This window comes from Canis aureus, chromosome 34 (assembly GCF_053574225.1).
Source record: "Canis aureus isolate CA01 chromosome 34, VMU_Caureus_v.1.0, whole genome shotgun sequence".
Taxonomy (NCBI): domain Eukaryota; kingdom Metazoa; phylum Chordata; class Mammalia; order Carnivora; family Canidae; genus Canis; species Canis aureus.
In genome coordinates this window covers 12,573,697-12,588,305 of record NC_135644.1, presented here as the reverse complement: position 1 = coordinate 12,588,305, position 14,609 = coordinate 12,573,697, and the positions used below count along the sequence as shown (strand labels likewise).

The 14,609-nt window shown below is 35.2% G+C and overlaps 1 protein-coding gene and 1 long non-coding RNA gene across 11 annotated transcripts in view; one reads left to right on the top strand and one right to left on the bottom strand.

Moving 5' to 3' along the window:
- LOC144304851 (uncharacterized) overlaps positions 1 to 14,609 on the top strand; it is a 131,356-nt gene that overhangs the window by 25,294 nt on the left and 91,453 nt on the right. For 7 of the 9 annotated variants that reach the window (XR_013371843.1, XR_013371842.1, XR_013371848.1 and 4 more), the window contains 2 exons: positions 4,343 to 4,415; positions 7,063 to 7,490. This is a non-coding gene — a long non-coding RNA (uncharacterized LOC144304851). Of the gene's footprint in view, positions 1 to 4,342; positions 4,416 to 7,062; positions 7,491 to 14,609 lie in introns of those variants that run through there. The other 2 variants (XR_013371845.1, XR_013371841.1) reach the window with 1 other exon arrangement.
- Positions 1 to 14,609, bottom strand: part of OLA1 (Obg like ATPase 1) — a 164,567-nt gene that overhangs the window by 103,154 nt on the left and 46,804 nt on the right. The gene's annotated exons all lie outside the window — the stretch shown is intronic.

Sequence of the window (14,609 nt, the reverse complement as noted above, 5' to 3'; positions counted from 1 at the left end):
ATATTTACATGATTTGATTCCTTACCTCCATCAGTTTTTAACTCAAATGTCAATTTTTCAGGAATGCCTCCTTTGTAGTGTTTAAAATTGCAAACTGCATTCAATACTACTATCCTCTTTCCCTACATTATTTTTCTTGGTATTTATTACCATCAAACATATAATATATTCTACTTTTTCAACAGTCTGTTTAATGTTATCTTTAGAGGTTTATTATAAACAATTAAGAAACTCTGACATCTCTTTAATAAAATGGGACACTACTTTAACAAAAAAGATAAGAAAAGGTCCATTTTTGCTAATGTCTGTACATAAGTTACTTCCAGAAAAATCATGCTTATTTCATTCTCATCAGTTGTGAGGGAGAAATTGCCTATAATGCAATAGGCACATCAAGATTCCAAGTTGGCAGAAAGTAGGCCACTGGCATCACAATAAACTGGCCAATGAATGGTAAAGTCAGACTGGATAATCCAACCACCACCTGTGCAACCAGGAGAATCTAGTCTCTCAAGAGTTTTTTCACATATTCAGGATTTATTCACTACGGCAGAGAAAACAGAGGAGGAAAAGATGAGGCACATGATCTTGGTATGAGAAGAAAAGAATCCTAACCTGAATATGTGATTATATCACATACCATTAATGATCATTCTCTCTCCATACTACCTGTTGAGAATACCAAATGGCTATCATATCTCTCTATTTAATGATAACTACTTTGTTCTCATAGATGTAGAGACAAAAGAACTCATGGCACTATAATGTAGAAGAGGACAAAAAAGAGGCAGTAGTGATGGGGATGGCTTTCACCTGGATACTACCACTTACAAGCTGAATGATACTAGGCAAGCCAAAATCTGCAGTTTAGGTTCCTCATTTGTAAAATATAGATAATAGTGGTACTTTCCTCTTAGTACTGTTCTAAAGATTAAACATAATTCACGTAAAAGGCCTACCACAGTCCTAACCCCAAATGGAGCAATAAAAATGATACTCAGTAAATCTTCTTCCCATTAATACCGCCAGAAATGTTCGGGTCCCCAGAGACTAAACTTAACTTAAATTTCCAGATCAAGATGACCAAGAGAAAAAATGGGGCATTTGGAGAAGGATACAGATATATTCTGTGATCCCATTTTTTCCCTCTTTTATTCCCAACTAGCAGGCTATACTCTGTGCAGCTAAAGAAAGAAATTCCAGCTGGTTCCATGAAGACTAGTCAGCTAACCATAGCTATGAAAGCAGAAAAATTCAAGTACCCAAAGATCGCCTGGTGGGCATTCAGGTTGCTATCTACCAAATTAAATTTAGCCTTCAAAAATGGGTATTTTCCCCTTGCCCTTTGAGTGTAGGCTAGACCTGACTTGCTTCCAAAGAAAAGGAAAACTGTGAAAATGAAAAAATAAATTTACAGTTATTCTCTTGTAACTTTATAGTGGAGAAACCTGATAAACAGTATCTTCACCAAGTGATCAAGGTTTATATCATCACTGATAAAAATGTAGACACCATGTACTCCTGGCAATGATACGAAGGGCACTCCACCTGTGTGGTATTCTTTCCAAAACTGACAACTCCAATCTAATCATGGGGAAAACATCAAATCAACCCAGTCTGAGGGACTTACTACAAAATACTTCAACAGCGAAAACCATCAAGGTCACGAAAAAGAAGGAAAGACTGAGAAGCTATTAGAAGAGACCAGAAAAGTCAAAGGAAACATGGCAAGTAGATATAATATGGTACCTTGAATTGGATCCTGGAACAACAACAACAAAAAAAAGGAGTTAGTGGATAAACTGGTGAAATCCAAATAGTCAAATAGTCTGAAGTTTGGTGAACAGTAATATACCAATGCTGGTTTCCTAGTTCTGACAAATGTAGCATGGTAAAATGATAAGGGAAAACAAACTGAGTGAGTGAGGGATATATGAGAACTCTCAGTGCTATCTCTGAAACTTTCTGTAAATCTAAAATTATTCCAGGGATGCTTGGGTGGCTCCGTCAGTTGAGTGTCCAACTCTAGGTTTCAATCAGGTCAGGATCTTATGATCATGAGGTCAAGCCCCGTATGGAACTCCAAGCTGGGTGTGGAGCTTATTTAAGACCCTCTCTCTCTCTCCCCCTCCCTCTGCTCTTCTTTCCACTCATGCATGCATTCTCTCACTCTCTTTCTCTCTTAAATAAATACATCTTTTTTTTTTAAATTCTTAATAAAGAAACAGTCAGAAAATATAACAGAAGGGACGACTACACTTTCAATACCAGCAACAACAGAGAAAAGATAAAGTATCTGAAATAAGCTTTACAAGAAATGTGTAAAACCAACACAAAGGGGATCTTTAATGCATTTCTAAACATTTCAAAAGTAGACTTAAACAAGTAAAAGAATGTACCATGTTTTTAAATGTAAGGAATGTAAATTCATGTTAATTAACTATAAATGTAATGCCATTATTATAATTCCAACAAGATTTCCTTTTCTGGGATGAGGAGAGCTGATTAATAAGTTCATAGAGAAAGAATAAACAATCAAGACTAACCAGAAGCACTCTTAAACAAAGGGAGCAGCCCTATCAGATATTACAATATATATGATGTCTACAAAAGTGTCATATTAGCAAATGAAGAAACTGGCCCTGATGAAATAGACTAAGAAGATTCAAAGTAGGCCCAAACATTTAGAGGAATCTAGTATATGATGAAGGTGGCTTCTCAAATAAGTAAAAGATAGACTTTACGATAAATATTATTTGACAACCAAAGAGCCTTTCTCAAGTAAAAATTAAGAACCCATTCCTGATAGTACATACAAAGATAAACTCTAAATGAGTTAGAGATTTAAATATAAAGAATGAAATCATAAATGTACAGAAAGAAAATACAAGCAAACTATTTTATAACCTTGAACTGGGAAGACCTTTTTGGTAACAATTTATTTCAACTACCAAAAAATTAAAAAAAAAAAACTGTATAGCAAAACATGTATCATAAACAAAGACAAAGAATTCTTAGGGACATCTGCGTGGCTCAGTCAGTTAAGTGTCTGCCTTTGGCTCAGGTCATGATCTAGGTCATGATCCCAGGATCCTGGGATTAAGCCCCATGGCGGGCTCCCTGCTCAGCAGGGAGTCTGCTTCTCCCTCTCCCTCTCCCTCTCGCCACCCTCCCTTGCTCATGCTCTTTCTCTCGAATAAATAAAATCTTAAAAAAAAAAAAAAGAATTATTAGTTGTTGAGGGAAATAAAATGAAAGTACAACCCAATAGGAAAATGCGCCAGCAATATAAATAGGCAATGCATAGAAAAATATAAACAGCTATTAGACATATATAAAGATGCTGAATCTCACTAATAATGAGAAAAGCAAACTAAAACTACACTTGCATACCAATTCTTCTAATGGCCTGCAAAAAATCTGTAAGTTGAACACATATTCTGTGAGCAAGTTTATGGAGAAGTATTTTCATACACTGCTAGTGGCAGTACAAAAATTATAAACCCTAGGAAGGAAATGTGACAGTATCTGCCATAATTATCAATGAATGTGTTTTCCCTTTAGCCCAACAAGCCCACTTCTGGGAATTTATCTCTCATAAACTTAAATGTATATGAAATGACATATGCACTACATTATCAATTGTGGCACTGTAATATAATCAGAGCAAAAAACTGGAAGTAACCGAAGTATTCAGCAATACTGAACGTTCTGAAGAAACAATGATTGAACCACACAATGAAATACAATGCATCTATAAAGAAAAATGAAGGGGGATCCCTGGGTGGCTCAGCGGTTTGGCGCCTGCCTTTGGCCCGGGGCGCGATCCTGGAGTCCCGGGATCAAGTCCCGCGTCAGGCTCCTGGCATGGAGCCTGCTTCTCCCTCTACCTGTGTCCCACCCCCCCCTTCTCTCTCTCTCTCTCTCTCTCTCTCTCTATCATGAATAAATAAATAAAACATTTTAAAAAAATGAAAATAATCGCTATGCACTGATATGGAGAGCTCTCCAGGATACTTTAAATACCAAAAAGTAAGGTTCATGTGCATGGTAGGCTTTTTGTTTAGGAAAGGGGAAGAAAAAATATTTAACTGTACTTGCTTATGATTATATAAAGAAACTGTAGAAGGATAAAGAAAACTAGCAAAAGTAAATACTAGAGTTTTAAGGGGTCATGGTAGAGACATGAAGCAAGACTTCTCTGTAATTCCTTTATATATAATTTTTCCTTTTGAACCCTGTATATAATTACAAATTCAAAGCAATTATTTTTTAATTTAAATTTGTATATTATTTCTCAGAATTTAGTGTCTGACATTCATTATATGTCATTTAAACCTAGGAACCTATAAACCAAGAATGATAATCTTCATTTCACTCAAGAAGCTTAAGTGTTACTGCTTGCACAAAACTAGGTAGGTGAGTAACACAACTGGAATTGAAAACCACACATCTCTTTCCAAATACTGGGTTTACTTCTACTATGAATATGTGATATTCTCATCCTCAAAGGCAATAGGTACTACTTTAAATTATTTACATGAAAGTTACCAAACACAATATTCAGCATAGATTTTTCTCTACCACTCATTAGTATTTATCAAAGAGTAATACAGAAGCATTTCTACTAGAGTCCACTCAGCAGAATTCCCAAAGAAAAGATATAGCTAGTCCTGGGAATGAATTTTACACCAATAACAGCTTCTATTTCACAAATGAATTTTGAAAACTTCCTACATTAAAAAGTAACTCCTGATCCAATATCATTTATAAAACAGATAAGACAGAAAAGTGGTTCAATTTAGAGGAGTGTTTTTTCCTTTATTTCAGATTGGTATTTTTAAAGTCTGAAATACAATTTCCCCTTTTATCGACTCACACCCAAGTTAATTTATTCCCCTACAATGGCCATTATTTCTTGAAACTAAATTACCATTAAACTGGTGGGTGCCACCTCATCCTACCTCATACACAAGTATCTAAATTCTAGATGCCCTTATATGTCTAGGAACTCTCTTGATCATAGTATACATGCACAAACAAATGAAACTAATTGGAAATACTTTGCCAATCCCTATTTAGATCGCCCACATTTGATATGACTGGATTAAAATTTACCACTTTGCTGATTGTTTTCTATTTATTCCATCTATTCTTTGCTTCTTTCTTCCTCAAACTTTCCTTGTGCTAAGAATTTTTTCAGAATTCTATTTTATTGCCTCTATAGATTTGTAATGTATGCCCCTTTTTCAAAAATTTTAGTAGCTGTTCAAAGTAGCTTACAATATACATTTTTAATTAATCTGAGACTACTTTCAATAATACCATTCCAGGGCAGCCCCGGTGGCGCAGCGGTGTGACGCCGCCTGCAGCCCGGGGCGTGGTCCTGGAAACCCGGGATCGTGTCCCGCATCAGGCTCCCTGCATGGAGCCTGCTTCTCCCTCTGCCTGTGTCTCTGCCTCGCTCTCTCTCTGTGTGTCACTCATGAATAAATAAATAAAATCTTTAAAAAATAATAATAATAATAATAATACCATTCCATTTCATGTGTAGTGTAGGGACATTACAGTAATATATTTCCAATTATTCTCTCCCACATTTTATGCTACTGTTGTCATCTTTTACTCTTATATACACCATAAGCACATAATACATTACTACTATTTTTGCTTCAGACAGTTACCTTTTGGAGCAAAGGTAGGCCCATGGGCCAAATCTAGCCCATCACCTGTTTTGGGAAATAAAGTTTTATTGGAACACAGCCATGCTCCTGCATTTGCATATTTCACAATCAATCACAAATTTGAGTAAATGCAAAATATAGCTATCACTCTCAAAGCCTAAAATATTTATTATCTAGCCTTTTACATAAAAAGCTTGCTCACTTTTCTTTCAGAATCATTAAAAAATTTCCCTTTCCAGTGGTCTTTGTGTAGATCTAAGTTTGTACAGATCATATTCTTTCTGTACAATGAACCTGCTTTAACATTTCTCATAGAGTAGGTCTGCTGGCAATGGATGCCTAGTTTTTGTTCACCTAAGGAAAACTATTTCTCCTTCATTTTTGAAAAATATCTCCACTGGGGGGCGCCTGGGTGGCTCAGTGGTTGAGTATCTTACCTGCCTTTGGCTCAGGTCGTGATCCTGAAGTCCTGGGACTTCTCCCTCTGCCTATGTTTCTTCTGCCTCTCTCTGTGTGTCTCTCAATAATTAATAAATAAAATCTTTTTTTTTAAAGATATTTCCGTTGGGTATATACTTCTACACTGATAGCTTTTCTTCATTTAGTACTTTAAAAATGTCACTCCACTGTCTTTTGGCTCCCATAGTTTCTAAAGTAAAGTCAGCCATAGGACAAAATCCCTAGCTTTGTTCGTTTTCAAAATGTTTATTTTTTCTTTTGGTACCTTTGAAATTTTCTCTTTAACTTTTGTTTTCGACAATCTGAATATGGTGTGTGTGTGTGTGTGTGTGCACGCGCGCGCGCACGCACTGACTATTCCATTGACTGACCACATGTGCACGCTATGTAACCAGGTTATTATTCTCTGAACTTCTCCGATTTGTGGTTTTGTGTCTCATTATTATTTTAAAATTCTCAATCATTATTGCTTAAAATATTTCTTTTACCCCCTTCTCTATCTCCTGGTATTTCAGGCATGCATATGCTAGACTTTCTGATGTTTTCCAACTGTTCTTGAATATTCTTTTTTTTTTTTAAGTTTTCTTGTCTTACGTGTTTCAGTTTTGGTAATTTCTATTGACCTATCTTAAAGTTTACTGATTCTTTCCTTGACTGTGTTGAATCTACTGATAAGACTATTCAGGCTTTCTTTATCTGTTACTGTGTTTTTCACTAACAATATTTCCACTTGACTATTTTCCCATCTCTGCTCAAATTACCCATCTGATCATGCATGTTGTTCACCTTTTCTGACAGAGCCTTTAACATGTTAGTCACAGTTATTTAAATTTTCTTTCAGACAATTCTAAGATGTGTCTATCTGAGCTTAGTTCCAATGATTGCTTTTTGTCCTGAGTATGTTTTTTCTTGCCTTTAGGTATGCCTTGTGATTTTTTGTTGTTGTTGTTGAAAGCTGAACATCTTGTGTAAAAGAACAGAGATCAAGGTAAATAGTTTTTATGCTGGAAAAGAGACAAGCTTTTTCTTTTCCTAGGCCTTTAGGGGACATTTGCATGTACCTTGTTTTATTATACTTCACAGACACTGCTTTTTACAAACTGAAAAACAATCCTATGTTGAACAAGGCTATCCATGCAATTTTTCCAATGACATTTACTTGCCTCGTGTCTCTTTGTCACATTTTGGTAATTCTTACAATATCTGAACCTTTTTCAAATATTATATTTGTTATGGTGATCTTTGACTAGAGACCTTTGATGTTATTATTGCCACTAATTGGGGGCACCACAAACTGTGCCTAAAATAAGATAGCAAATTCTCAATAAATGTTCTGTGTTCTGACTATTCCATTGACTGACCATTCCTTGGCCTCCTTCTCCTTGGGCCTCCTTATTCCCTAAGACAACAAAAGTGAAATGAAGGCAATTAAAAACCCTACAATGATTCAAGGGAAAGGAAGAATTGCACATCACTCACTTTAAATCAAAAGCCAGAAACGATTAAGCTTAGAGAAGAAGGCATGTTGAAAGTTGGGCCTCCTTAACTGCCAAATAGTTAACCAAGCTGTGAATGGAAAGGACAACTTATAAAGGAAATTACAAGTAGTACTCCAGGAAACACACAAATGATAAAGTGAAACATCCTAATTGATGACATAGGGAAACTTTTAGTTGTCTAAATGAAGATCAAACTATAATATTCTCTTAAGTCAAAGCTCAATCTTTAGCAAAGCACTAACTCTCTTCAATTCTATGAAAGCCGAAAGAGATGAGGAAGTTGCAGAAGAAAAACTGGAAGCTAGCAAAGGTTGGTTCATTAGGTTTATGGAAAGAATTCATCTCCATAACCTAAAAATGCAACATGAAGCAGGAAGTGCTGACACAGAAGCTGTGGCAAGTTATCTAGAAAACCTAGCTAAGATCATTAATGAAGATACACATTTTCAAAATAGACAAAATGCCTTTATATTGGAAAATGATGTCAGCTAGGGCTTTCATAACCCAAAGAGAAACCAACGCCTGGCTTAAAAGCTTAATTTTCTTATCAGGGGCTAATGTCACTGGTGACTTTTTTTAAAGGATTTATTTATTTATTTTAGAGAGAGAAAGTGTGTGAGTGGTGGGGAAGGGGGCATAGGGAGAGGGAAGCGAGAATCTCAAGCAGACTCCTCCTTGAGCCTGACACAGGGCTCAATCTCGCAACCATGAGATCATGACCTGTGTCAAAATCAAGAGTCAGCTACTTAACCACCTGAGCCACCCAGACACCTTGCCATTGGTGACTTTTAACTGAATCCAAAGCTCACTGACCATTCTGAAAATGCTATGGCCCTTAAGAATTATGCTCCATTTGCTCTGCCTGTGCCTTAAAATGAAACATAAAGCTTAGATGAAAGTACATCTGTTACAACATAATTTACTGAATATTTTAAGCCCACTGTTGAGACCTACTGCTAGAAAAAAAAAGATTCCTTTCATTGACAATGCACCTGGTCCACCCAAGACTCATGTAGAAGTACAATGAGATTAATGTTTTCATGCCTGCTAACACAACATCCATTCTGCAGCCCGTGGATCAAGGAAGAATCCCAACTTTCAAGTCTTATTATTATTTTTAAAGATTTCATTTATTTGAGAGAGAGAGAGAGAAATAGAGAATGAGCAAGAGAGGGAGAGTACGAGCAGGGTGAGGGGCACAGGGAGAAGCAGGTTCCCCACTGAGCAGGGAGCCTAGTGCAGGACTCAATCCCAGGACCCTGGGACCTGAGCCAAAGGCAGACAGACGTTTAACTGACTGAGCCACTCAGGCATCCAAGTCTTATTATGTAGATATACATTTCATAAGGCTGTAACTGCCATAGACAGTGATTCCTCTAATTGATCTGGGCAAAGTAAACTGAAAACCTTCTAGAAAGGATTCACCATTCTAGATGCTATTAAGAACACTTGTGATTCATGGGAAGAAGTCAAAATATCAAAATTAACAGAAGTTTGGAAGAAGGTGATCCAATCTTCATGGATGAGGTTTCAACACTTTGGTGGAGGAAATAACAGCAGATGTGGTGGAAACAGCAAGAAGGACAGATTTAGAAGTGGAACCTGAATTGTAGCAAATTTCATAATAACCTGAAGAGATGAGGAGTTGCTTCTTACAGATGAGCAAAGAAAGTGGTTTCCTGAGATGGAATCTATTCCTGGTAAAGATGCTGTGAAGACTGTTGAAATGATGATGAAAGATTGAGAATACCTCATAAACTTAGTTGATAAAATAGCGGCAGGGTTTGAGAGGATTCTGACTTTGATAGAAGTTCTATGGGTAAAATGCTATCAAACAGCTAGAGGGAAATCATTTGTGAAAGGAAGAGTCAATCAAGTGGCAAACTTCGTTGTTATTTTAAGAAATGACTACAACCACCTCGACCTTCACCAACCACTACCTTGATCAGTCAGCACCTATCAACAGAGAAGCAAAACCCTCACCATGTACCCACAACATGCTGAAAGTTCAGATAATGGTTTGCATTTTTTTAGCAAGAAAAGATTTTAAAATTAAATTATGTATACTGTTTGTTTTTTTTTTTAGATATACTGCTTTTATACACTTAACAGAATACAAGTATAGAGTAAACATAACTTTTACATGCCCTGGGAAACCAAATATCATTTGACTCACTTTACTGAGATATTTCTTTTATAGCAGTGGTCTGGAACTAAACCCACAACATCTCTGAGGTATGCCTGTATTTAGTTAGGAGTTGGTTTGAAGTTACTGCTATAGCTACTCTTCCCTATCCCACCCCCCACTCTCTCTGGAAGCAGTTTTAAAACTATAAGAATGTTCCAGTTCAGAAAGGACCTAAAATATAGGCTTCTGTTTTAGTTAGATGTCCTATCTGAATCCTGCTGTGTTTCAGCATGCATCTGGATCTCTTTCCAGTTGTAACATCAGTATTTACATGAAAATTTCCTCTGGTAAGCATCTATGGGTTTCTAATGTAAAATCCTACCATAAATAACCCTAAATTTTAAGGCATGTAAAAGTTTATACATTTATTGCTATCCCTTAATTATTACTATGCTCAAAAAATGCTGTAAATTTTTTATTCAGATATCACAAGCCCAAATTTTCCAGTTGCATGCATGAGAAAAAAATTTTTAATATGCTGTCTTCATATAGTAACTAATCCAAAATAGAAAACTATCCTTGCACCAACTGAAGTCTCAGGGACAGATGCACTGATTAGAGACTTCAACAACATAACTTATGCTGTCTGAAAGGCCTTCTGAGGCAGATGTTCCATCTTATGACTCATCTAATCATTTACTTATACACTAATGTCCACTATATTCTATCACTCATATCACAGCAACTAAGCAGTGGAAGTGAAACTCCGAATTTTGTTCTTGCAAATATAAAGTTCCCATTTAATTCAGAGCATTTCTGGAAAAAAAAAAAAAAGCCTTATTTGTAAGTAGTTTCCCACTCTCGAATCACTGAACTCACGTAGAGTTTCTGTATACAAATTATCGTTAAAATGTAGAAAGCCAGGTAAATTGCAGAGATATACCACTGGCTACCTTGGAAAATATACTTATGTATATTTTACCTTTTACTTGTTATTAAAATAAAAAGTGAATAGTGACATTCCTAAAGCTTTTTATAAAATAAAAGACAAATCTGCTTTAAGTGAGTAATTTTATTCCATTAGTTCTGAATTCTGTTCAGAATTAGAAGAAATTATCTAAAGAAAATACTTGTCAATTTAAATAATGTCAACATATTAGTGCTATTAGCTTACTTAAATAAATTATAACCAGGATTATTTAACAAGACACCAAAGAGAAAAAAATTCAGATTACTTAGAATCCACTCGTAAAGTTCTCTAAGCATTCAGATTGCTGTGTAAAGTTAATATTACCTTACGTATAAAAGAAGTTATCTAATAGTCTAAATATTTATTCTAATATCAATCTTAAGTCTTAATCAAACAGTTATACTTTGTTCCTTTTTAACAGAAGAAAATGAATAAAAATGACTTAAAAATGCTTTTAACTGGGAATTTAAAAATTAGAACAATATTATTAAAGTGATCAGTAATGTATCATATTAGGAGTATTAAATTTCCTTTGAAAATCAAATCGTATAATTGAAAGATTTTCCACACACACGGGTTTTCTACATTTTATCTCTTAATGTAATATTTATTGAAGGCAAATTTTAAAATTGAGAAAACCTTTAATAATATAACCATCTTTACTTGCTACCAAAATAAGGGGGAAGTTTTTATGAAACTGTCATGTTTAATAGTAGTCAATAGCTGCATACAATCAGTAAATAATTCAGTTTAAGGCAAGAACAACTACATCATCATTTAGTGGTTGCAATTTAGATTATTCTAGCGTGTAATGCTTTAATTGTATAAAACAAAGCTGATGTCACATATACAAAAGAACTTCTTGCAAAACAAGTACCACAAATAATCTCTATGCTGCCACTGATGGCTGACAAGTGATGAGCACTTTGTTCAAATTTATACACTGCACATAAGACAACAACAGGTGGTTTATAAAAGAAAATACTGAATGAAGCTCTTAAATTTTTCATAATCAACATTTTTATAAATATCTTGCCAGAATATCTGCTTTAATCTTTGAACAGCTAAGATTTCTTATACAGGGAAATATAATATTCTCAATATTTAAAAAAGTGAAGTGGAGCCAGACAAACTATGATTAATGTCAGGCTAAAAATGCTTATATAAGACAATATATTAATATATTGTCATTATCAATATATTCCATAGTTTAGTCATTTAGGTTAAATATTTTTAAGTATTTTTTTTTTTAATTTTTTTATTTATTTATGATAGTCACAGAGAGAGAGAGGCAGAGACACAGGCAGAGGGAGAAGCAGGCTCCATGCACCGGGAGCCCGATGTGGGATTCGATCCCGGGTCTCCAGGATCATGCCCTGGGCCAAGGCAGGCGCCAAACCGCTGTGCCACCCAGGGATCCCTATTTTTAAATATTTTTAAAAATCTATCCTTATTAATTGATATCTGGGCACTATTATGCAGTGCTGGAGAAAATGCCCCCATTGAAGCAAATACACATCCAAGCTCTCTAGGCCTTAATCAGCCAGTAGTGTTAGAGGGGTTTTCTCATTGATGTACTACTACCACCACCCTACTCTAAGGATCCAAAGTCTTAATAAAGCACATTGGAAGCTATGTTATTTTTGATGTTGTTTTTTTTTTAAAGAGAATAATACAAAATCCAAATGAAATAAAATTTTAAAAATTTGAGAGAGGTACTTGCTACCACATCCTCCACTCCAATTAACTGGTCAGAGAAAAGAGTTTTTTATCAGAAAGGATTACAATCAGGAGTCTTGCCACCCTCCTACTCCCAAATAATCATAAACACAAAGGACCTTTATTTGCCTTAAATGATTTAACTGTTCTAGTTCAAAGGACAATAACTAGGAATGGACAAGAGTAATGTTAAGCTGCTAAAAGATGAAGAAAAAATAAATAGGCAAGTGTGAGCTATAACTTCCCTCACAGTCACATTAACAACAAGAAATAGTGAATTATCTCTAAAACTCACATTACAACTGTTCAATCCTGGGATATATATCCCAGGATATAAATATACTCTATTTACATGCTCTAGACAAATGCTCAGTTGTAAACACGATGCCGAAAACATGCATTATCTATTTTTCAGAGTCATCTCAAATGACCACATAGTTGAAAGCACTGCACATTTGCAGCGAAATTTTGTATGTGATGCTTAGTAAAGTGGTAAAACTGAGGAATAAATTACTTTCATTTACCTAGAATAGTGGAAGAAATCCATTTGAAGAAATCCAGGTTGTATTAAAAGAAGATGAAAAAGCAGGCAGATTAACAGACTACACAGTGATGCCAAACTGCACTAGTAGCCACTGTACCCTGCATGTGCACACAGGCACATGCACATACACACACAGAACAACCAAGTTATATTGAAGAATGTCCTTAATGAGATAGTAAAAGTTATTAATTTTATTAAATCTCAACTCTTGGGCACACATCTTTTTATGCTGGGGAAGGAGACAAAAGTACAAATAAAACACCAATGCTGCATACCAAAATACAATGTTGTCAAGAAAAAGCACTTGAATTGGTAGCCGCTTTTTTTGTGGAGCATGGACTTCTACTTGAACAACTGACATTCAGACAAACTTTGGTTATATAATCTTATTGTAAATGATAAGACTCAGGTTTTTAGGTGAAAATTAGAATTTTGGAAAACTTCTATCTGCCACCATGAGCTTAATAGCTTCCCAATATTTATAGACTTCTCCTGAGATCTGTGGGGATGTTAATAGATGTGATTTTTTTTTTTGATTCTGTATAATGAAAACATGTCAAGATTTAGAAGATCTGCTTCACTCGCTCAGAATCAGTATTTTCCAAATTACTAACTGCATGCCTGGGTAGAAGAGCCACTCAAAGTACATCATACACCAGTAGACTTTAATGTAACCAAGTACAAAAACTCCATTGCTATACTTGCAAATTCTACATTCTAATTAACTTTTAAGAAATTTGTCAAGTTTTGATGTAGTATTGAAAAATAATATTCACAATTATCTGAAAAGGTTATGAAAATACTCTTCCTTTTTCTAACACATATCTGAGGCCAGATTTTCTTCACATATCTCAACAAAACATCTTGCACAAGATTAAATGCATACGCAAATATGATAATCCAACTATCTTCTACTATCCCAAATATTACAGAGATTTATAAAATATAAAACAATCCCATTTTCTCATTAAATATTTTTGCTTTAGAAAATATATTTTTCAAAAATATGTTAACATATAATGGGTTTATCATTGTTATTTTACAATGCATTAAAAATAATTTTTAATCTTAGTTTTAATTTCTAATATGGTAATTATAGATTGGTATTAACCTAATAAACACAAATTTGGGGGAGGCCTTCATAATTTTAAGAATATAAAAGAGTCTGGAGAGGAAAAAGGTTGAGAACTGCTGCTTTAAAGGTTATTAATCGGGATCACTGGGTGGTGCAGCGGTTTAGCGCCTGCCTTTGGCCCAGGGCGGGATCCTGGAGACCCAGGATCGAATCCCATGTAGGGCTCCCGGTGCATGGAGCCTGCTTCTCCCTCTGCCTGTGTCTCTGCCTCTCTCTCTCTGTGTGACTATCATAAATAAATTTTAAAAAAATAAAATAAAATAAAATTAATAAAGGTTATTAATCCCAGCTCCTTTTAAGAGATTATTCTACTTTTCCATTTGGCGGAAGGAGATAAAAAGTTGCATTCTTCTTATAAAAATGAATTTCTCTAGAGGCTATAAAGAGAGATTGTTGAGTTGAAAAAGACAACAGCAGTTAGAAAAAGGAACCAAGGGATCCCTGGGTGGCGCAGCGGTTTGGCGCCTGCCT